The 22,528-nt window shown below is 50.7% G+C and overlaps 1 non-coding gene across 1 annotated transcript; it reads left to right on the forward strand.

Annotated features, from left to right (window-relative positions):
* Nucleotides 1–16,631: 16,631 nt before the first annotated feature.
* LOC137760309 (U6 spliceosomal RNA) lies at nt 16,632–16,737 on the forward strand. Its single transcript, XR_011073273.1, has one exon. It is a non-coding gene; the product is annotated as a U6 spliceosomal RNA (small nuclear RNA).
* The last annotated feature ends 5,791 nt before the right edge of the window (nt 16,738–22,528 follow it).

Below are 22,528 nucleotides of genomic sequence, written 5' to 3' on the forward strand. Positions count from 1 at the left end.
CCCCCTCCCTGCTAGCATCCCTGGCAGGCACGTGCTTACTGGGGCCTTTCCACATTCCTCACAGCCCATGTCAGAATGAGACAGATGCTACTAATTCCCCCGTGCAAGCTTTGCTGCTCCATCTCCCCTCCCCCAAGCCTGCTCTGGGCATCATGGCAGCATGTGGAGCCCGACCCCCTTGGTCTGCCTGGGTTCTGAGCAGCTTCCTAGCTAGTGACGCCCGCCTCAGGAGCCTTTCCGAAAAGCACTGGGTCACATCCGGACTCTACCACTTGCTGGCTGCTTGTGTCAGTCAAGGCTCTGGTGGGAGAAACAGATAGACAGCCACTCAGATGTCAGAAGCCAGAGCCAAGGGGCAAGAGGCTGCTGGGAGGGAATCAGCGCCTGGGAGGGAGGGGCAAGCTGGCCACAGTGTGTGTGTGTGTGTTGCTGTGACTGAAGTTACCCTCTCTGAGCCTGAAACACAGGAACAACAACATGCCTTGGGGAGTGGTTGTAAATGTTCAGTCAAAAATGGCTGTTGCATGGGGATTAGGAGGGAATGGCCCCCAGGCCTGGGTTGCCATGATCTCATGCCCTCTTTGTGGCAGCCCTTCCCAGGAAAGCATTCTTGTCCCCATTGCCCAGATGAGGACACTGAGGCTCAGCAGGAAGTGACTGGCCCAAGGTTACATGGGGGCAAATGGGAGAGTTGGTGCTTGGGACCAGGTGCCTGTCCCACTGCAAGGATCATTCCCAGAGCCCTGGTGGCCCAGCCATTCCGAGGACCAGGAGAGGCTCTGGATTTCCATGAAGAAGAGGATACCTGTTAATGGAATATCCATGCACACTGGTGGATGGTCATTCATGACACCCAAGCACAGAGGTGCTGGGCCCAGCACTTTGAGCTCCAGCCCTATGGCCTCCATCCCTGCCACCTCAGGGCCCTCACATGGGCTGTTCCTTCTGGGGGACACTCCTCTTCCTCCCCTCACCCGGCCAAGCCCCACCTGCCCTTTAGATCTCACTTAAACCTCATTTCTTGGGGCAGCCTCCCAAGGACCCCTTCCAAGTTGGGCACCCCCTTCGTGCTGAGCCCTCCTATTCAGAGGCTCTCATTGCTATAGAGAAGGATGCCCACAAGAGTCTCCTTCCCCCAAAGTGTGATCCCCAGGAAGCAAGCACTGTTTTGGTAGTTTTGTTTGTTTGTTTGTTTGTTTTATAAATTTATTTACTTTATTTATTTATTTTTGCCCGCGTTGGGTCTTCGTTGCTGTGTGCGGGCTTTCTCTAGTTGTGGCAAGTGGGGCCTACTCTTCGTTGTGGTGCACAGGATTCCCATTGCAATGGCTTCTCTTGTTGGGAGCACGGGCTCTAGGCGCACGGGCTTCAGTAGTTGTGGCACACACGCTCAGTAGTTGTGGCTCATGGGCTCTAGAGTGCAGGCTCAGTAGTTGTGGTGCACGGACTTAGTTGCTCCACGGCATGTGGGATCTTCCCAGACCAGGCCTCGAACCTGTGTCCCCTGCATTGACAGGCGATTCTTAACCACTGAGCCACCAGGGAAGCCCGCTTTGGTAGTTTTTAAATCAGTAGTTCTAAAATTTTAGCATGTATCGGAATTACCTGGAGGGGTTGGATTGCTGGGTCCCACCCCAGAATTTTGTATTTGGTAGGTATGAGGTAAAGCCTGGAAATCTGCATTTCTAGCAAGTTCCCAGGGGATGCAAATGCTGCTGGGCTGGGGCCACACTTTGAGAACCACGTTTTAAGGAGGCATTCCGTGTTCATGGTTTAAATAACTGAAACAAAAACTTCAATGGCACAAAAGGTTTTCAGTGAAAAACTACCCCCTTGTACCTACTCTCTCTGCTCCCCAGGGAAAACTGCCTCCATTTTCCAAGTCATCTGGCATTGCCCCCTTCCCCTGCCTATGTTCATGTAGCCCTTGATCCAGGTTAGCGGCTACTGTCCTTGCCCTCCCAACTCCCACCCAGGGCAGCACCAGGCAAAAGTGAGGCAAAGTAAAGAGTTGAACAAAGGGAGGGATGGAGGAGACCCACTCTCAGGTACAGACACACTCAGGTGTGCGCCGCCACTGCCCGCCCCTTCCCACACTCCGGGACCCTAACTGGGAGCCCCCCTCCCACCCTGCCACCTGCTGTCGGATTTAGCCTAATCCCAGAGTATGTGTGTGAGGCAGCTGCAGCTCTCTCTGGGGGGAGAGGGCCCCCCTCCAGAGGAAATCTCCTTTTATTCTCTTGCTACCGAAATCTGACCTTCATCGGCACCTGGGCCCCAAGGCTGGGGCCTGTCCCCAAGAAGTGGCTGAGGAGATGGCGTGAAATTGCCAACAGCTGAATTCACCCTGCCTTTCCCTGCTTCCTCTCCTACCCAGTCTCAGCTCACATGCCACAGCACCAGCCCCTTCCAGGCCCCCTAGTGCCAACCTCATGTTCTTGTGCTGGTACTTGGGGCCCAGCCTGACCTGGCCCTACTGATCGCACCCGCTGACCCTGCAGCATATGGCTGTGGGCTTCTCGCAGCTCTCGAACCTCCAGACCATCTTTGTTCCCTTCAGGGCTTGGCTCAGCTATCACCTCCTCCAGGAAGTCCACGCTAATCTCACAGCACAGCCTAGGCATTCTGCCTCTATGCACAACTGGAACAACCCATTTATGGCTCTCTCTGTCTCACTCAGGGCAGGAGCCTCATGGACTCCCCCTCTAAGTCAGGTCCAGTGCAGGGCAGGCCCACAAAGGTTTGTCAAACGACTGAATGACCTGGTAAGGGCAATGATAAGGCTCCTGGTCAGAGAGGCCCTTTCCTTTAACACCTGAGACCCCTATGAAATCAGGTCACAGGAGAGGAGGGAGCCCTTGGATCCTGGGGGACTGAGATTATTATAATTGCTGGGGGACCCACTGCGTGTGCTGAGGAAGGCTTCACCTCACATAGCTGAGCTTCCGCCTCTATGGCGTGGTCCCTTCCAAGCCACCCCTGAAGGCAGACAGGCTAGAAATAAATGATGGATAGCATGGAATTCTCTAGAGCAGCACTGTCCAGGAGAACCGTCTGCAGTGATGGAAATAGTCTCTATCTGTGCTGTCCAATACGGTAGCCACTGGCCATGCGTGGCTACTGAGCACTTGAAATGTGGCTTGTGTGACTGAGGGATTGATTATTTTATTGTAATTAATTTAAATATAAGTTTAAAGAGCTGTGTATTGACAGGACAGCTCTAGAGCCTTCACAAAGGGGCTCTAAGTGTTCTGACGGGGAATTTGCTCTGCGTTACACTGCTGAGGGGAAAATTCAAGATGAAGCAGCACACGCATGTCCCTGTGAAACATGTACCTGCAGTTGTAGGGATGCAATCGCTTGGGAAGGGTGGGCAGGTGGTCACCATGGCTGCTTCTGGGGAGGGGAACTAGGTGGCTGGGGTCAAGGAGGGAGGAGACCTTTGTTTCTTTTGATTTTTGTACCTGATATGTGTATTATTTATTTACAAAAATTGAAAATTGAAATTTTTTTGAAAAAAAAAGAAAAGAGGGAATTCCCTGGCAGTCCTGTGGTTAGGACTCTGTGCTTTCACTGCTGTGGGCCCAGTTTCCATCCCTGGTTGGGGAACTAATATCCCACAAGTTGCACGGCGTAGCCAAAAAAATAAATTAATTAAAAGAAAAGAAAAGAGAAAATACCAGAGAAGAAAAGTATCCCCTCTGAGTACACACCAGTTTCCAAGGCTGCCTGGCCCAAACCTCAGGCTGCCCCAGAGCCAGTTTCAGAGCTTCCAGGGCCCAGCGCCCTCCTACAGAGCCACACTGTCCTCTTGCCACTTCACACACCAGTCCAGGCTGAACCCAGGCCCACGGGACGAAGCCTGAACTGACCCCTGCCCACTCCCCAAACTCCTTGCATACCCCTCCCCCATCGAGTCTCCAGCTCCAGTGAACTTCTTTCTGTTTTTCCACCACCCCAAGTTCATGAGAACCTCAGGGCCTTTTACTTGCGGGTCTCTGCTTGGAATGCTAGTCCACTGGTGCTTCTGGCTGGCTGTCAGAACAAAGGTCATCAGGACTTCGCTGGTGGTCCAGTGGTAAAGAATCCGTCTTCCAATGCAGGGGACGCGGGTTTGATCCCTGGTCAGGGAACTAAGATCCCACATGCCGTGGGGCAACTTACCCTGCGCGCCACAACTACTGAGCTCTTGAACCTCAACTGGAGAGCCTGTGTGCCACAGCTACAGAGCCCACATGCCCTGGAGCCTGTGCGCCACAGCTAGAGAAGAGAAAACCTGCATGCCACAACTAGAGAGAAGCCTGCATGCCTCAACGAAGAGCTCGCACACTGCAACGAAATATTCCGCATGCCTCATCGAAGATCCTGCGTGCCGCAACTAAGACCCGACACAGCCAAAAATAAATAAATAAATAAATAAATAAACAAACTTTTTTAAAAAGTCAAACACAAAAAAGTGATATAGGGCTTCCCTGGTGGCACAGTGGTTGAGAATCCGCCTGCCAATGCAGGGGACACGGGTTCGAGCCCTGGTCCGGGAAAATCCCACATGCTGCAGAGCAACTAAGCCCATGCACCACAACTACGGAGCCTGCGCTCTAGAGCCTGAGAGCCACAACTACTGAGCCCGTGTGCCGCAACTACTGAAGCTTGCATGCCTAGAGCTTGTGCTTCGCAACAAGAGAAGCCACCACGATGAGAAGCCCGTGCACTGCAACGAAGAGTAGCCCCGCTCGCCGCAACCAGAGAAAGCCCACGCGCAGCAACAAAGACCCAACGCAGCCAAAAATAAATAAAATAAAAATAAATAAATATTTTTAAAAGTGATATAAATTATTAAAAAAAAAAAAGAATGAAAGTCATCTCCTAAGAGTGGACTCTCCTGACTGCTCTGGCCAAAGTACCCCCCTCTGTTATTCCATATTTTAGCCCCTTGTTTGTTTTCTTCTGTAATTATCTTATTTGCTCACTCTTTACTAGCTGCCACCTCACTAGAAGGCGAGCTCTGAGAAGCCGAGGGACTGTCCCGTTCACAGTTGTACCTGAATGTCGACAACGGGGTCTGGCGCATGGTAAGTGCTCCCTAAATGTTCACGGAATGAATACGTGTTGAATAAATTTCTCAGATTCAAAATTTAAATTCCAGGCTGGTGAGCTGATCTCAAAGAGGCTTCCCAGCCCCTTTAGGAGCTAAGACAGTGCCCCCCAAAATACACACATAGTCTTGGACCACAGTGATGAGCCCTACAGTATCCACCAAGGGATGGTCGACCCTCCTCTCACCCTCTGATGTGGTGCTGGGAACCCCAAGAGGGCTCAGGACCATCACTGCCCTTACAGCACCTAGGCTCAGGGTGTCTGCCTGTAAGCCAGCATTCTCCCATGCTGTGTCAGGACAGCATGGGGCATCTAAGGAGGGCCTGCAAATCCACAAGGAAAAGACACCTCAAAATACTACAGGGACTTCCCAGGTGGTCCAGCGGTTAAGACTCTGTGGTTCCACTGACCAGGTTCAATCCCTGGTCAGAGAACTAAGATCCCGGTGGCCGTGCGGTGTGGCCAAAAATTAAAAAAAAAAAAAAAAAAAATGCTATGGTGAGGGTATGATGAGGTGATTGAATGACAAGGAAATCAGAGGTTAGCAAGCTTATGAAGAGACCCTGAAACTCAAGAATTATGCAAGAGATGCTCTCACTTTGCACTTATCAGACTGGCAAAAGTTAGCAAGCTACAGAATGCCAGGTGTTGACAGGGATATGGGGGGCCCACCTGGACTGTGGGTGCAGCTATCCCAGAGCCACCTGGGAGCTTTCAGCTAATTATATAAACGAATGTTCTATGATCTAGCAATTTTTCCCTGAATATATACCACCCCCTTCCCCAAATCCTCACACAGGACCACATGGAGAAGTTTGGAGGAGGGGTTGGAGGCAATCTGGAGGCAATCTGGCAATCACTGGGAGATGGATGGATTACACGTGCAGAGGACCCAGTGGATGCACAGCCATGTGAAGGGACCTCAGAAGCCTAGTGCTGAGTGGAAAGGGTAAGAAATGTAGTGAGCTCAAAAGCATAAAGCCATTTGCACAAAAGAAATGAGACAGAGAACACACACAAATGACACAGAGAACACACATGTTACAAGAACACACACAAAACCATTAGCACGGCTGCCTGGGGCGCAGGGAGATAAGAGTGGGGAATGAGGCCCAAAGGGAATTGAAAAGCAAACAAAGGAATGAAGCCCAGGAATGAAGCCCAGGAGCAACGTACACCCAGGGCAGGGGTCAGTGATGCTTTCCAGAGGAGGTGACGTGGGTGACCAAGTTGAAGAAGAAACCACAGAAGAGGGCCGGAAGGCACAGTAAATCAACAAACGTTTATTGAGCACCTACTATATACCAGGTGCCATTCTAGTCGGTGGTTATACCCTGTGATGAAGACAAGCCCCTGCCCTGAGGAGCTGGAAATCTAGAGGTGGGGACAGACATTAAATAAACACCCAGGAAAGCGTTGACTATAATTAACACAGACTCTGAAGATCGATTGGCTGCAGCTGTGAATGTCTACCATGGGGACTGATCCTGATCCGACCTAGGGAAGGGCTCCACGAGGAAGTGATATGTGAGTTGAGGGAGGGGAGCACTTGGCCTTGTGATGACTGGGCAGAAAAGCATTCCAGGCAGAGGGAACTGTCTGCACAGAGGTCTGGAGGCAGGCAGGAGTGGGGAGAATCTGAGCCACTCCAGTTCGGCCAGTGGACAGAGCACACACAGAGTTAGGGAGGACATGCTGCCGGATGAGGCCACACCACAGAGTGCCTTGCAGGCTTCAGATATCACTCCCAGAGGAGTGAAGAGACCAGAGAGTGAGGGGCTACTAGCGCAGATGTGGGGAGATGGGCGAGGGGACTTTTTTAGTGTCTGGTTAGAGCTGGAAACTGGGACAGCACCCCCAAAGGACACATGTGGTCTCCCAAGGTGATGGAAGTAATGAGTCCCAGAGCATCCACAGAGGGACTGTCCATTTCCCCTCCCATCCTCTGGCCTGGGACCAGCACCGTCCTGCACAGCCACATTGCAGGCCCCCATGGTGGCCAGGCGATGGAAAGAAGTGAAAATTGAAGGATGTCTTTAGAATAAGAGGGCTTGCTAATGGTGGCGGGGGGGAGAGGAAGGTGGTCAAGAACTTGGAGGTTCTTGGGCAATGGCCAGGAGCTGGGTAAACAGGCTGGGTCCCTGTGAGTGTTTCAGGGGCCTGACGATGGGCTGCATGGAAGAGGGTGAGGCACACAATGGTGAAAATCTAAGTCAGAATGATGTAACCTGCTTGACCCTGAAAAAATCAAATGGGAGCCAGTACCACCCCAACTCCCCCGTCCTGTGACTTGCATCCCAACCACCCCTTGGGCCCTTGGCCTCCTCCTCTCCTTCCCTCACTCACCTCTTCTTTCCTCTTTGGTCTCTGCACCCTGGGAGGGGTCTCCAGAGCAGGGAACAGGGTGGAGGGGACACGCTGGGGTGATGGTGCCACCTCCTGGAGGCCACAAGAAATGTAGCATCCCGCTTCAGCCTCATGTTGGGTGTGGCTGGGGCCTTAGACTGTACCCATAGAGGTTTTAGGTGGGGATCCTGTGAAGAGATGTCTTTCCTTGCTGGTGATCACGTCATTCCTGGAGGACTGTTCAGTTCTGGGTGCTCCATTTTTCAGAGCGGTGCTGATATGCCCTCTCTACCCTACCCAGGGGAACTGCTGTAACCACCCCTGCTCAAAACCCTCCCACTGCCCTCGGAACTGGGGTCCAAGCTCTTTAGCACAGCACGTAAGGATTTGACCCTGGCCTTAGGCATGCCTTGTTCCTATTAGCTTCAATCCCTACCTGTCCCCCTCCCCCAACACATGCAGCTCCATCCCTTTACACAGGTTGTTCTCTCTTCCCTACCAGTTTTCCAAACTCTACTCCTCTTTCAGGTCTCAAATTCTCCATTCCTCTCCCCAACCCTTAGACCTTCCAGCACCTCCACATTAACTACGCAAAGAGAGGAGGGAAGAGTGTTTCAGTCTATGGGAACAGCATTTGCAAAGGTCTAAGGTGGCTTCGAGGAGATGGGAAGGGCCAGAGACCAGAGAAGGTGACAGAGCTGGTAGGGCTATAGCAACTGACCACACATGGCTCACGGGCAGTGGTGAGGGGCTGAGTCCCCAGCGAGCAGTGGGAGGACAAGATCTTCAGCAGCAAAGGACATGATCAGATGTGTGTTTGGAAAGGCCAACACGAGGTTGCCCAGTGGGAAAGGCACTGGAAAGGCTAGGGTGGGTGTTAGGAGAACAGGTAGGGGCTACATAGGTGATAGTTGATGGGAGCTTGGACCCCTGAGCCCCTACTTTTTGCTGGCCAGGTCCTGAGCTGGGGCTCCCAGTCATTGATTCCAGCCTCCCTAATGGGACCCCAACTTACCCCAGTTGTGTTCCATACCAGCTCTGACTGCCAGCCGTGATACCCTCCCCACTTCTCATCCCTGGTGTTATGTCCCCAAACACTGCCTGCCCCGTGGAGCCAGCACCTATGCCTTGTGGGGGCTGCCATCTCATTTAGAGGAAGACAGGATGCTTGAGCTCAAAGTTGGGAAGTCAGTAGTGAGCAACAGAGGTGGGATTTGAAGTGAGGTCTGTCTGCCTTCTCCACCATACTAGGTGTCCTAGCAGTTATAGGCAGGGCTCTGTCACCTGATGGCTGTGCGACTTTGGGTGGGTCACTTTACCTTTCTCTGCTTCAGTGTCCTCTTCTACAAAATAGGGGCAATCATAGCAAACTGCCTAGCAGGATTTGTGAAGAGTATACGGAATAAATGCCCATAAGGGGTCCAGCACAGCACCAGACACACAGCAGGTGATCAGTACATGGTTGCTGTTCACGTGAATACAGTCGCAGGAACTTAACATGCTTCCTGGGGAAATGTACTTCAGGGTCCCGAATCAGGGGGAGGACAAAGGGAGCTCAGGAGAGGTGGGAAGGGAGGAGAAAACAGAGGGAGCATCTCGAGTCAGGTCTGGAGCTAGATGGCCCTGATTTCCAAGCACAGAGCAGGTGTCAAGGGTACCAGCTCTGAAAAGGCTTGAATGACACAGTGCAGAACCACCAAAAGTTCTACAGTTAGAAAAGGCACAGCCAGTGCCCTAAACCTGGGTGGGATGATTTCTCCTCCACAGGTGATAGCACTGACACTGGAGGCCTGAGGGAGCCTAGACAGCAGAGAGTGCTGGCAGCCGGGAGCAAATTCTCAGGTTTCAGAAAGCCCAAGTCTAGGTAGCCCTTTTCAGGCCAAAGAACCTCCCTTATGTAATTTCCCATCTCGTCACACGATGGCGATAGTGCACCACTGGGAAAATCATCTTTACCTGCTGTCTCTCAGTCAAAACAATAGCTAAGTACCAATGCCTGCTAGGTGCCTCTAAGAGCTCTGGGAAAATCCCTACAAATCTCTATGAGGTAGAGTCTATTCATATCTCCAACTTACAGGTGGAAATGTGGGCTCACAGAAGTCCAGTAGGACCCATATGATCACCCGACCAGGATTTGAACTCTGGTCTGTATGTCTCCCAGTCGGCCTGCAGCATCTGCCTGTCCTAGAATGGCAGCTCCAGGTTCTCTCTCCTGCCCCATCACTGAGCAGTGCTGCCTTTGTGGAGTAGACTGCCCTGGGAGTAGAATATTAGACAGGACAAGGAGGACTTTCACTTCAGCTTTTTCTTGTTTACCTTGTTTATCTCACTTATGTAGCTTTTGCATTGAAGGTGAGGTGATGGGACAGTTCCCATCCCTGGCATAGAGAGGATCTGGGCTGAGGGATGAGGCAACTAACACTGAGCACCTCCTTTGTGCCAGGCACTATGCCAACATTCATTCCTACATGAATTCAGCACACAGTAATGAAGAACCCACTGTGTGCTGGTTACAGGTGACACAGTACTCCCAAGCTTTTGGCACACAGCAGTAAATACTTACATATTTATTTTATATGTAAAGATATGTTTTTAAATATTTATACTGTAAATGAACCCTCAGCTTAACAAATATTTATTGAATGAAACACCTACCTTCAGCCTTAGGTACCAGTGAGACATTCAGGTAGCAAGTTTGGAGCTGCAGGACAAATCCAAGCTAGAGACTGAGGCTCAGAAATTACTGGCATTTAGGAGGTGCCAGTGACCAGACGAGATCCCTCAGGGAGTCTGGGTAAACAATCAGCAAAGACAGGAAAAAGGGGAGGCATGCCCATGATGGGGCGGCACAGAGAAGGGCTTAGGAAAGAGGTAGGAAGGGACCAGACAAGAGTGGGAGCTCCAGGAAATCTTGTCGGTTCCAAAAGGGTCAACAGAGTCAAATGCTGCAAAGTGGAGCAACAAAGATTATGAAATACCACCGGTTTTGGCCAGAGTGGGACTGCTGGTGATCTGAAGCCAGACTTAAGTGGGATGAGGAGGGAGATGAGAAAGGGAGGCCAGGGTCAGTGGAGGGGAAAAGAGGCAGAGCCTGGCTGTAGAGGCGTTGAAATCTTTCTCTTAACAGGGGAAGAGACTACACGATTTGTGGGCTGCCTGGAAGGAGCAAAAAGACAGGAAGGCTTGGAGCTCCAGGGGAGCGAAAGGAGAAAGATGCACAAAAGCGGGAGGAAGCATTAGGGCGGGACCCAAAGCCCAAGAGGAAGGCTGGTCTAGTCTTCTTTTGTATCTCTGAGCGATGGGGCAGGGCTAGTGGCAAATTTTGATAAATAGGCGTAAAGGGCAACCGCTGGCTGGAACTGGGGCATGCCAGACATCGACAGCCTTTTCCCAGCGCGGCCTCACGCATAAGACATCCTTTTCTGAGGCTCCACGCAGGCAGAGCAGATGGCCCAGCCCACCTCCTTGCCTCCTGCTGATTGGCCCGCGGGAGCCACCTGACAGAGCCAGCCAATCAGAGGCGCTCTCCCAGGAATGAGGACCCACGTGTGGTGCAGGGCGGAAGATGAGCTGTTGTGGGACTCCGGGGCTGTGCGGGTGGCGTGGGTACAGCCGTTCTCAACCTCTGCGGAACTTAGAAGCTGAGGCCCGGCCTCCCCCAACCCCGCCCGGTTCCTGCCTATCCGGCTGCTACGACCCCAAGTCCTTTTTGCTAAATCTCCTTCTCTCCTGCCAGCTACTGCGGCTAAGCCGCGCTATGTTCATCCCTGTACCACTGCCTTGACTGGTCCAAAGTGGTGATTTGGCGGAAGACAGACCCAAGTTCCAGTTATCATGTGACCTACGACAGGTGTTTAACATTGCTGAGGCTCATCTGTAAAATGGGATTCTTAATGCCTACTGAGGTGTTTTTGTGAGGATTGTAAAGCCCAGTGCCTGTACACCGTGAGCTCCCAAAAACATTGGTTATATTTTTTATGATTGTTGATATTCCTACCTTTCAGGAATTCACAATCCTCATTACACATGACCTTGTGTTAAGGCTATTTTTTATTCCTCTTCTCTTATTAGAATGTAAACTGCTTGTCCACGGGAATGTGCCTGTATGCCTTTTTAGTCTTCCAACTCCATTATCCCTTCACTTGGTCTGACAAGGGTAAATTTAACCTACAGAAACAGTAGCGGGACAGAGTATACAAAATCATGGAATATATAGCACGGAAAATATCAGCAGTTAGCTGGGGATATTCATAATGCAACAGTGATGTACTGGAAAACAACATCTTAGAAAACTGCCAAGTACCAGCCCTGTGAGCTCAGGCAGATCTTGACCTCTCTGAGCCTCGTGAGAACAATAATCATGACTGTAACAACTGCAGGACTCACCATGTGCTAGACACTATTTGAAGCTCATATTAACATTTCAACAACATCACTTGACAGAGGACACACAGGCACAGAGAGGTTCTATTACTTGCTTAAGTTCACACAGCTATTAAGCGGTAGAGCAGTGGTTCAAGCGAGGCTTCTGGGCCAGAGGCCGTACCCATAACTTCACTGTGTGCTACCTCTTGGGCACCAGCACAGGCAGCTGGCACACTGAAGATCCACTACACAGAACTATGGAGAGGGCTAGGGCTAACAGGGCAAAGTCTTCTGCATCCAGAAACCAAAGGAGGCCAGTATGGCTGAAGGGTGGAGAGGCAGGGGAACAGGGTAGACAATGAGCCTGGACTTGCAGGCAGGTCCACATCTTGCATGGTGTTCTAGGCCACAGTGAGGAGCTGGTGTCAGCACAGTGGAAGCATGTGACTAGGTGTTCCGAGGGCATTTCAGACCCCTTGTTGCCACAGACCTGGGATGCAGAAGGCAACAAGGGCCTCTCTCTTACTGTTAGCTTCAGTCCCTGCCCAGCCTGGAGATCCAGGGCCTATCATATCCCTAAGTCACCTGGCTGTCCCCCAGGGTCCCCTCCCTGGGCAGGGCTAGAGATGCCACTACCTTGAGGCCCCCTCAGCTCCTCCTCTCTGGTCTCTTAATTGCCTTAGGCTCATTAATATGACTAATTAGATAGGCCTTCTGAAATCACCTGCATCCTCCCATTGGCTACTATACAAACCCTGAGATGCCCTATTATTTAAGGCCTCTGCAAGTATCCCTGGGGCTTATTATGAACTCTAGACACATCAACTGACTCTCCAGACAAGGGGCCCAGGATTTGCGGGAGCAGGGAAGCGCTTTTGTTGACTGTCATGCCTTAGTTGTTCATCTCATTGGTCCTGTCTTATCACTAACTCCTCTGGAAACTCCCTGGCATTCTCTTCAGAAAATGTTGCCTGTGGTCATGGGCCCTGTGCTATGGCTTCTCCCCTGCCTCTGCCAGCCTGGGGCCCAAGGCCAACTTCACATGCACCCTCTCTAGCACTTCCCCCCTTGACCTTTCATCTGATAACCTTTTCACCTTAGAACCCTGGAGGGGATCCAATCATGAGTGGAGGGTGCCCACTGGTTAGGCCCAAGCCTGGGCTCCAGACCCAAGGTCACTCAGCTGTCCTCAGCTTCCTTGAGCCTGCAGCCTCTCCCTTCCCTCTCACTTCCTATCTCTGGAGAAAACAGAGGTACTGGGTGGGACCTCTCTCAGTTTCCTTCGCTTCCCACGTAAAACATAGCTGAGGCCCCTTGCCTTTCCCTACGTGTCCTCTGCTCTGTGGCCCATCCATCCACCTATGACCCCATTCATACACCCTGCACCTCCTTGACCTTGGCCCATCCATCCACCTATGACCCCATTCATACACCCTGCACCTCCTTGACCTCAGTGACTTCTCATTATTGTACCCTCAACTTTCCCCTCTCAACTGGCTTCTTCCCAAAAGCATTGTACTTATTTGAGGATTTATTCATTCAATCCACAAATATTTATCAAGCATCTACTCTGCACCAGGCCTTGTTCTGGGCATTGGGAACACCGCAGTGAACAAGTCCTAACTTCTTGGTACTTCCATTCTAGACAGTGAGAAAGATGGAGGTGTGGACCAAAAAAAAAAAAAAAAAAAAAAAATCAGGCAATTAAGACTTTGTAAGTTGGGGGGAGGGATATATTGGGGGTTTGGGATTGACATGTACACACTGCTATATTTAAAATAAAATGCCTCTCCATAAAAAAAAAGAAAAGACTTTGTAGTACTGGCATAAAGATAGATCTATTGATCAATGGAATAGATTGAGAATTAAAAAAGAAACCCATGCTTCTATGATCAATTGATTTTTCGACAAGGGTGCCAAGACCATTATTCAAGAGGAAGAGATGGTCTCTTAAAAAAATGGTGCTGGAACAACTGGATATCCACATGCAAAAGAATGAAGTTGGATCCCTACCTCACACTATAGTAAATTAACTCAAAATAGACCAAAGTCCTAAATGTAGGGGCTAAAACTATAAAAGTTTAAGGAGAAAGCATAGGGATAAATTTTCATGACCTGGGTTAAGCAATGGTTTCTAAGATATTACCAAAAGCACAGCAACAAAAGAAAAAAATAGATAAATTGGACTTCATCAAAATTAAAAGCCTTTGTATTTCAAAGGATACTATCAAGAAAGTGAAAACACAACCTACAGAATGGGAAAAAATATTTGTAAATCTTATATCCAAAAAGGACTTGTATCCAGAATACGTAAAGCATCCTTATAACTCAACAACCAAAAAAGACATTACCCAATTTTAAAAATGCACAAAGAGGGGACTTCCCTGGTGATCCAGTGGTTAAGAATCCACCTTCCAGTGCAAGGGATGTGGGTTTGATCCCTGATCAGGGAACTAAGATCCCACATGCGGTGGGGCAACTCAGCCCACGTGCCGCAGCTACTGAGCACACAGGCCACAACTAGAGAGAAGCCTGCGCACGGCAATGAGGAGCCCGTGCTCCGCAGCAGAGGATCCCACAAGCCGCAACAAAGATCCCTCATGCCGCAACCAAGACCCAACACAGCCAAAATTTTTTTAAAAATGGGTTCTGTTTAAAAAATAATAATAAAAGATCAAAAAATGTGCAAAGAATCTGGATAGACATGTCTTTTTTTAAAATTAATTAATTTTTTTTGGCTGCGGTTGGGTCTTTGTTGCTGCACGTGGGCTTCCTCTAGTTGCAGCAAGCGGGGGCTACTCTTCATTGCGGTGCACGTGCTTCTCATTGTGGCGGCTTCTCTTGTTGCAGAGCTCTGGCTCTAGGTGCGCGGGCTTCAGTAGTTGTGATGCGTGGGCTCAGTAGTTGTGGCGCACCGGCTTAGTTGCTCCACGGCATGTGGGATATTCCTGGACCGGGGCTCGATTCTGTGTCCCCTGCATTGGCAGGCAGATTCTTAACCACTGTGCCACCAAGGAAGTCCCTGGATAGACATGTCTTAAAAGAAGATATACAAATGGCCAATAAACACAAGAAAATGTGCTCAACATCACTAGTTGTTAGGAAATGCACACTGACTGCTAATGGGTACAATGTTTCTCTTTAAATGATGAAAATGCTCTGGAATTAGATAGTGGTGATGGCTGCACAACTTTGTGAGTATATTAGAAACCACTGGGGAATTCCCTGGCAGTCCAGTGGTTAGGACTCTGTCCATGAAATAATTTGTACACAAATGTTCATAGCAACATTGTTCATAGTAGCCCCAAAGTGAAACCATCACTGATAAACAAAACATCAACTGATAAATGAAATGTGGTATATCCATGGAATGGAGTATTATTCAGCCATAAAAAGGAATGCAATACTGCTACATGCCACAACATGGATGAGTCTGGAAAACATCATGCTCAGTGAAAGAAACCAGACATAAAAGACCGCATACTGTATGATTCCATGTATATGACATAGCCAAAACAGGCAGATCTGTAGAGACAGAGAGTAGATGAGTGGTTGTCAGGGCCTGGGGGGAGGGAGAGAATGGGGAATGACTGACTGCTAATGGGCACAAGGTTTCTCTTTAAGTGATGAAAATGCTCTGGAATTAGATAGTGGTGATGGCTGCACAACTTTGTGAGTATATTAGAAACCACTGGGGAATTCCCTGGTGGTCCAGTGGTTAGGACTCTGCCCTCTCACTGCTAAGGGCCTGGGGTTCGCTCCCTGGTCTGGGAACTAAGATCCCACCAGTGTAAGGTGTGGCCAAAAAAAAAAACTTTTTTTAATTAATTAAAAAAAAAGAAAGAAACCACTGGATTGTACATTTAATTTTACTTTTTAAATTTTATTTTTTGGCTGCACCACATGGCTCGTGGGATCTTAGTTCCCCGACCAGGGATTGAACCCCGGCCCCCTGCGGTGGAAGCTCAGAGTCCTAACCACTGAATCGCCAGGGAATTCCCGGATTGTACACTTTAGAAGGGCGAAGTTCATGGTATGTGAATTATATCTCAATAAAAAGAAAATAAAGAAATAAGTAGGGAAAAATCAGATAATTTCAGAGAATGGTAATTGCTATAAGTTACCTCAACAGGAAGATGTAATAGAGTGAACTTGGGTCAATCAGGGGGTCCTCAAGGTGAGGGAGAAGCCAGGTGAACCTGTCTGAAGAGGCACTCTTGAACTGATAGATGGAAAGAGCCCTGGCAGAGCTGGGAGCGGAATCTTCCAGACACAGGAACACAGGCCCTGAGGTGGAATGGTTTACACAAGACCAAGTCCCTTCTGCCTTTAAAAAAAGCCCTCCCTCCTAGCCCCTCTCCAACAGTTGCTGCCTCCTGTTCTACACAGATACGTGTTTTCCAGTCATGGTTTTTGCCTAAGGTCTTCACCTGATGTGAAATCTTTCCAGATTGTTCCGAGCATAGTTGGAGTTAAGGGTACAAATTCCCAGACCTTTAACTTTCATCTGAACTCCTTGCTCTGCCTGAGAAAACACCTCTCTCTAGTTCTTTCAGATGGCTTCCCACTCATGAGAGAAAAGCCACATCTCACCCAGATGAATCTCCCTGAATGGGCACCTCTGGAGAGGAAGGTGCTGGAGAGCCCTCAGAGCTTCCCAAGGACTTACTTCACCCAGTAAACTCAGGGCAAGGCTTTGGCCTTGTCTGTCAGTCCTACAATTAGAACCCAGCAGGGGGATGGTTGTCATGGGGATGCATATTAACATGCTGGTTTTAATTGAGAAGTGGAGTCAAATCTTTTCCGATTGAAAGTCAGTCTGAGTGCTGCTTCAGCAACACATATACTAAAATTGGAACACTACAGAGAAGATTAGCATGGCCTTTGTGCAAGGATGATATGCAAATTCATAAAGCATTCCATATTCTTATATTAAAAAAAAAGTCAGTCAGTTGGCTGAGGGATTTGATGATGGGGCCTGGTTTTGGCATTTCAGACACATGAGAGACGTTTTCTATAAATTGAATCTACAGCCCCAAGGTTTTGATTAAGATGTATTTAAAGCACACATATAGTACACCAAAAATTATATTATTTGTAATATATGACTTAAAATTAGATACCGACTTTCAAAGATGAGTGGGTATATACATATTCTCTTGAAATTCTTTTCTTATAAATTTATTTATTTATTTTTGGCTGCGTTGGGTCTCTGTTGCTGCGCGCAGGCTTTCTCTAGTTGCAGCGAGCGGGGGCTACTCTTTGTTGCGGTGCGTGGGCTTCCCGTTATGGTGTCTTCTCTTGTCGTGGAGCACGGGCTCTAGGCACGCAGGCTTCAGTAGTTGTGGCACGTGGGCTCAGTAGTTGTGGCGCACGGGCTTAGTTGCTCCGTGGCATGTGGGATCTTCCCCGACCAGGGCTTGAACCCGTGTCCCCTGCATTGGCAGGCAGATTCTTAACCATTGTGCCACCAGGGAAGCCCCTCTTGAAATTCTTTAAAGGGGTACTTGATTAAAAAATTTGGAAGACTGGGCAGTCCAGTGGTTAAGACTCTGCACTTCCACTGCAGGGGGCCCAGGTTCGATCCCTGGTTGGGGAACTAAGATCCCTCATGCTGCTCCGCACGGCCGAAAAAAAAAAAAAATTGGAAGACCATCCACTTTACTAAACCCTTACCCCAGAGTCTCGTCCCTGCCTTTATATTACCTGACCTCCTTTTAGTGTTTATTGAATGACTGCTGGGTATAAACTCTGAGCCACCCCATCACTTGCCAGAGCAGGACCTTTTATAAGCCACTGCTTCTTTCTCAGCCTCTGTTTTCATCTGTAAAATAGGATAATATCCTCTTTTTGCAGGGAGAAGATGGGTGGTTGGGTGTAAAATGGTAACCCGTAGGCAGGCAGAAGGTAGAGCCACTCTCCCGGCCACAGGCTGCAGACCTCCCCCTTCCTCTGACTGCATCCCCCCAGAGCCCAGCATTCTTCAACTTCCCCTTCTTCCCCTGGGAATCAGTACGTTCAGAAGTGGTCCTCTGGAGGCTAAGTGTACATCTGAAAAATCAAGTGCCCAGAGAAGGAGAGGTTTGGGGTGGGGGAGGGAGACTGACGTGTTGGGCTGGGAAGCCTGGTGGCATCTGAAGGAGGTGTCTTGTGAGCAGCTGCTCTGTGCAGGCCCTGTCTACATTCACATATTTAATCTGCACAACCACCCCATTTGTGAGGCTCAGGGAGAGGAAAGGACTTGCTGGTAAGTGGCCCCGGCTGCAATTTGAACTGACATCTATCTAAGTCCAGATCCTATAGGCTCTCTTACACTTTCTGAAAGTGTTGTCTGGCACAGAGACTTGTGTGTTCCCCAAACATCCCTGAATCCTTTTAGGGATGGTTTTGCACAATCATTTAGTCCACAATTTGAGCTATAATTCTTCTGTCTTTTGGAGACACAGACTTAGAGAAGAGGGGAGGGGATAGATGAAGCATTAGGAAATGTTTCCCAGCACTTACTCCGATCCTCACAGTCCTGGGCTTGGTCACTGGAGGTCAGAGAAGCATATGCGCTCTGTCTTGTATAAGGGGCTCACCAACTGGCTGGGACCAGAAATGTAAAGCCAATAGCTACTGCAGGGGCTCATTCAGGGAAAAATGACTGCCTGTAAGGGTGGAATCAGTGGAGACTGCCAGGAGGAGGAATCTTCTAAACTGGGCTCTGAAGGATGAGTAGGAGTTTGCATGACAGGGGAAAAAGCAGAGGGACCAGCATGAGTGCAGGCTGGATGGGATGTGGCCTGTCCTGGCACAGTGAGTATACTGGGCAGCCGGGGAAGTGATGAGGGCAGGAGGGCAGGGATTAGTGGGCACTACACACAGGGCTTTCAGAAAAGAATGTTTGAGAGACAGAACAGTTGAAGGTGAAAATTTGAGTCCCTGGGGTGGGGGCTAGGGCTGGGGCTACAGGGTCAGGTTAGCTGACAGAAACTGGCATTTTGGGTAGGAAGGAAACTACTGGAGGGCTGCATGGCTTCAAATGTGGCCTAATCTTCCTCGATCTTAAGTTCCTGATCCAGTTCTGGGGAAACCACTTGGTGAGAGAGAAAGAAAACAATTCTTGGACCCATCACAGGGATGGTTGTGGTGTTCACCAGCAGCGTTTGGGACTAATCACCAAAGGCCTCCAAACCTGGCTGTTTCATCAGAAAGCAGATGCTCCTCCTGTCCAGTGGGGATGAAGAGCTTGCACTGGGAGTTGGGGTTGGGAGTCTGACTTTGAATAGGTCCCGCTTTCTATCTGGAATATGGGGGTCACAAGAGTGCCCATCTCAGGATTAAATGAGAGAGTGTCTTACAGAGTAGCTGGCACAGAAGAGAAGCCACACTGTTATTGTAACCTAACAGTCCTAGCGTATCCCAAGGCAAGGCCCTTGTGTTTCTAGAGGAGGTATCAATCTCTTCTGGACACTGCTGGCAGAGTGAGCTTTCAACTGCACAAATGAGATTCTTAACCTGCTTCTTAACCTTCCATGGCTCCCTGCTGCCTTCCAGATAAAGCCTGAATTCTTTAACTTGACCAAGAAAGCTCTGCACTGTCAGGCCCCTGTGGCTTTCCCCATCTTCATCTGAGGCCTCTTATTGCACTCATCTTATTGAACTACTGCTGCCGCCACGCACTACCCTCTGGCCACACTGAACTGTGGTCAATTCCTCCAAAGCCCGGTATTTCTCTGGGCTCTTCTGCTGGAATCTCTAGCTCATCCCCTCCTTTCTAAGCTATTCCTGTGAGTCCTTCTGGACTCCCTCTGGATGTCACTTCTGTGGAAGACCTTCCCTGTCCCTGAGGCCACCCCAGCTCCCCCAGCTCCCCCAGCACCTCTGGCTTCTCTCTCAGTACTCAGCTCTCTACCTTGTTACTTCTTCTCTGCCTTTCCCACAAGGCTCTGAGGGGGAGCTCAATAATTATCTGCTGAATTAATGAATGAAAGGGGGGGGCAGTTGTAAGAAAAAAGAAGTACACTGGTGGAATGTCTCGACAGGTATCTCTTTCAGCAGGTTAGGAGTAACAGTAATTTACAGATGAAGAAACTGAGGCTAAGGTAATCTCACTTTGCCTGCCACTCAAATTCCTGAGCACCTGTGGGCAAGACACTGTGCTGGGCCTTCTCACAGACAGTACCTGGAAGGCGTGCTGGCTAAGAGCAAGGGATGTGAGGCTGATCACACCAGGTGATAGGACTCTGAGACCTTGCAGAAGGGCTTAATCTTTTGGACCTCATTTCTTCACAGGGCTGCTAAAGGGTTAAAAGAACTCATGCGTGTCAAGTGCCCAGCATGATGTCCAGTACACAGCATAGACTCAGAGAGTAGTTATTGATGCTAGTCTCTGTCTTAAGGATGGGAGGCACAGGCCCAGAAAAGTTCCCTGTGCTGAGACAAGGAGGGCCAGCCACAGCCCTATCCCTCCTTCCCCCACTTCAGAAGCCAGTGTCCTTGTGAGAATATTGGGTCCTGTGGGTTGCCCCAGCCCAGATCTGGCACACATGAGGTGGTTGGCCAGTGCCTGCTAGATAGGAAGGCTCCAGTGGGGGCTACTGTGAATGAGACCTCTGCAGCCATATTCCACTCTAAGAGGCAGGAAGGGACACGAGTCATTCCAGGAAAGTCCAAGAGATTTTCTCTGGGATTCCAGTCTTTTCCCCGAGACCATCAGTAAGCTGTTCATCCCCAGCTGCCTGTCCCCCTTTAGCCCCTACTCCTATTCCGTGGGGCCTGGGAGGTTGGAGAGCGGGGTTCCTCTAGGGCAGGGATGTGTAGAGGTCAGCCCTGGGGGGAACCACTGTCCCGGCCCCTCTTCACACCTTAGCACCTTTATTTAACTGTTTCTTCCTAAGGCCTGGGGCTTCCTAAGGCAGGCATCTCATCCTTTGTTTACCCAGCACCCAGCAATACTGCCTGGAATGCAGGAAATGGTTGCTGAATGAAGCGGTGAAACACATTTCAGCATTCATCAAGTGCTTAGTCTGTATAGGCCCCTAACACTTACTTTCACCTTGCAAGGATCCTCACAGCCACCCTGTGCATTGGAAGCCACAGGTGAGGAAACTGAGGCCTGGGGCTGTTAATCGACAGGCTCAAGGCCATACAGTGGCAGCTCACAGGCCCTCAGGATGGTCGTGGGAAAGTAAAGGGTTGAGAGTAACCTTGAGGAATTGGGGCAACTGGCAGGGGGTAACTGTCAGTCAGAAATGATTGGCTCAAATTATTAGGTGGGAAGAAGGAACCAGTCAGAGCTCCCCCACTGAACTGCCTAGAAGGGATTAGCAGGAGTCACTCCTTAGTAGAACAAAGGGCAGGTCCCTGTAGGGCAGTACCCTGGGGTGTAGACCCAGCTCTTCTCTGGCTGGTCCTAGCACACAGAACACTGCCAACCTGACTTTGCACCTGGGAACAGTCAGGGTACCTCATTCTCTTCAACAGAAGGAGGCCCTCTGGGGTCACGGTGCTCCCCTCATCACTCTGGTTCCAGGGGGCACCTTCCTTCGGAGACAGCCTGCTGCTCTCTTGGCAGGGACTGCATCCCAGCACTTAGGTGTGGTAAGGACCTGTTGTGTATCTCCTTGGCTGGGCTGTGGGCCTTGGAGGGCAGGAGGCTAAGGGTATCCTGAGCTCCAAGACAACTGGGGCCAGTTTTGGGGTGAAGGTTGGAGAAGGCCGAAGGATGAAATTTAGGGAGCTCCGCGCCAAAGCCAATACCGCGCAGAGCAACGCCAAAAGTGGCCTTTCTCCCAGGTGGGCTCACGGTTAACAGATAGAAGGATGGCGGGTAAACACTCCACTGGGGCAATAATTATGCACATTTACTAAGCCCTGGGAGGAATGGTAGTCACGTGGCTCTCGAGGGCGGCGCCCTCAGCTTTGAGATGGAGTTAACTCTAATCACAGAAGGCTTTCTGGAGGAGGCGGAATTTTTATGGCGGTCGATTGTGGTTTTCTCTGAACAGCGAGGATGAGCTTAGCACTCTAGGGACCAGATAGGTCCCGAGGTGAGCTTTTTGTCGGGGAGCAAGCCCGGGGCGGGGGTCGGAGTTGGATCGGGTTAGGGGAAGGGCCTGGGGGGGTCGGCGTCGCGGGGTCAGGTTGTTTGGGTTCCCCCGCTTGCCTTCACGTTGTCTTTGGTGATTGGACGCGCTGCAGCCGCGCTAGGCCGGTGCTGCGGGGCCCCAGGCACTGGGTGCAGGCCTCGAGGTGCCAGGCGCCCGAGAGCAGAGCGCCCCAGGCCAAGGATTAGGCCAGCAGGCTTGGCGGGGCCAGCCCGGCGATCCGCCCTCCCAGCGCTGTTCCGCCGGGGTCCCGATGCCCAGCCCGCAGGGGTGAGGCGCGCGCTCCCCGGGGAGCAGGGTTGCTGAGCAGGCGGCCTGCGCCGGGCGGAGGTGGCACGAGAGGGCCATCTGCCTGGGTGCAGAGAACTGCAGCATCCCCGGTGCGAAGCGCGACCCCTCCGGGCCCCCAGCTCGTGTCCACTGCCCCGCGCGCACTCACCTACTGACGCCCGCCCGCGCCCCCGGCCCAAGTCCCGGTGCCAGGCCCAGACCCGGACTAGGCGCGGGAGGCGGTGCAGGGATTGATTAGTGGACCCCTCCCCCAGCACTCCCCTCGCCCCGCCCGAGGCTGCGAGGACCCCTGGGCCCGGGGGTGGTGAGGGAGCTTCGTCCCCGCGGTGCCCGGGCTG

Source organism: Eschrichtius robustus, chromosome 2 (assembly GCF_028021215.1).
Source record: "Eschrichtius robustus isolate mEscRob2 chromosome 2, mEscRob2.pri, whole genome shotgun sequence".
Classification (NCBI taxonomy): domain Eukaryota; kingdom Metazoa; phylum Chordata; class Mammalia; order Artiodactyla; family Eschrichtiidae; genus Eschrichtius; species Eschrichtius robustus.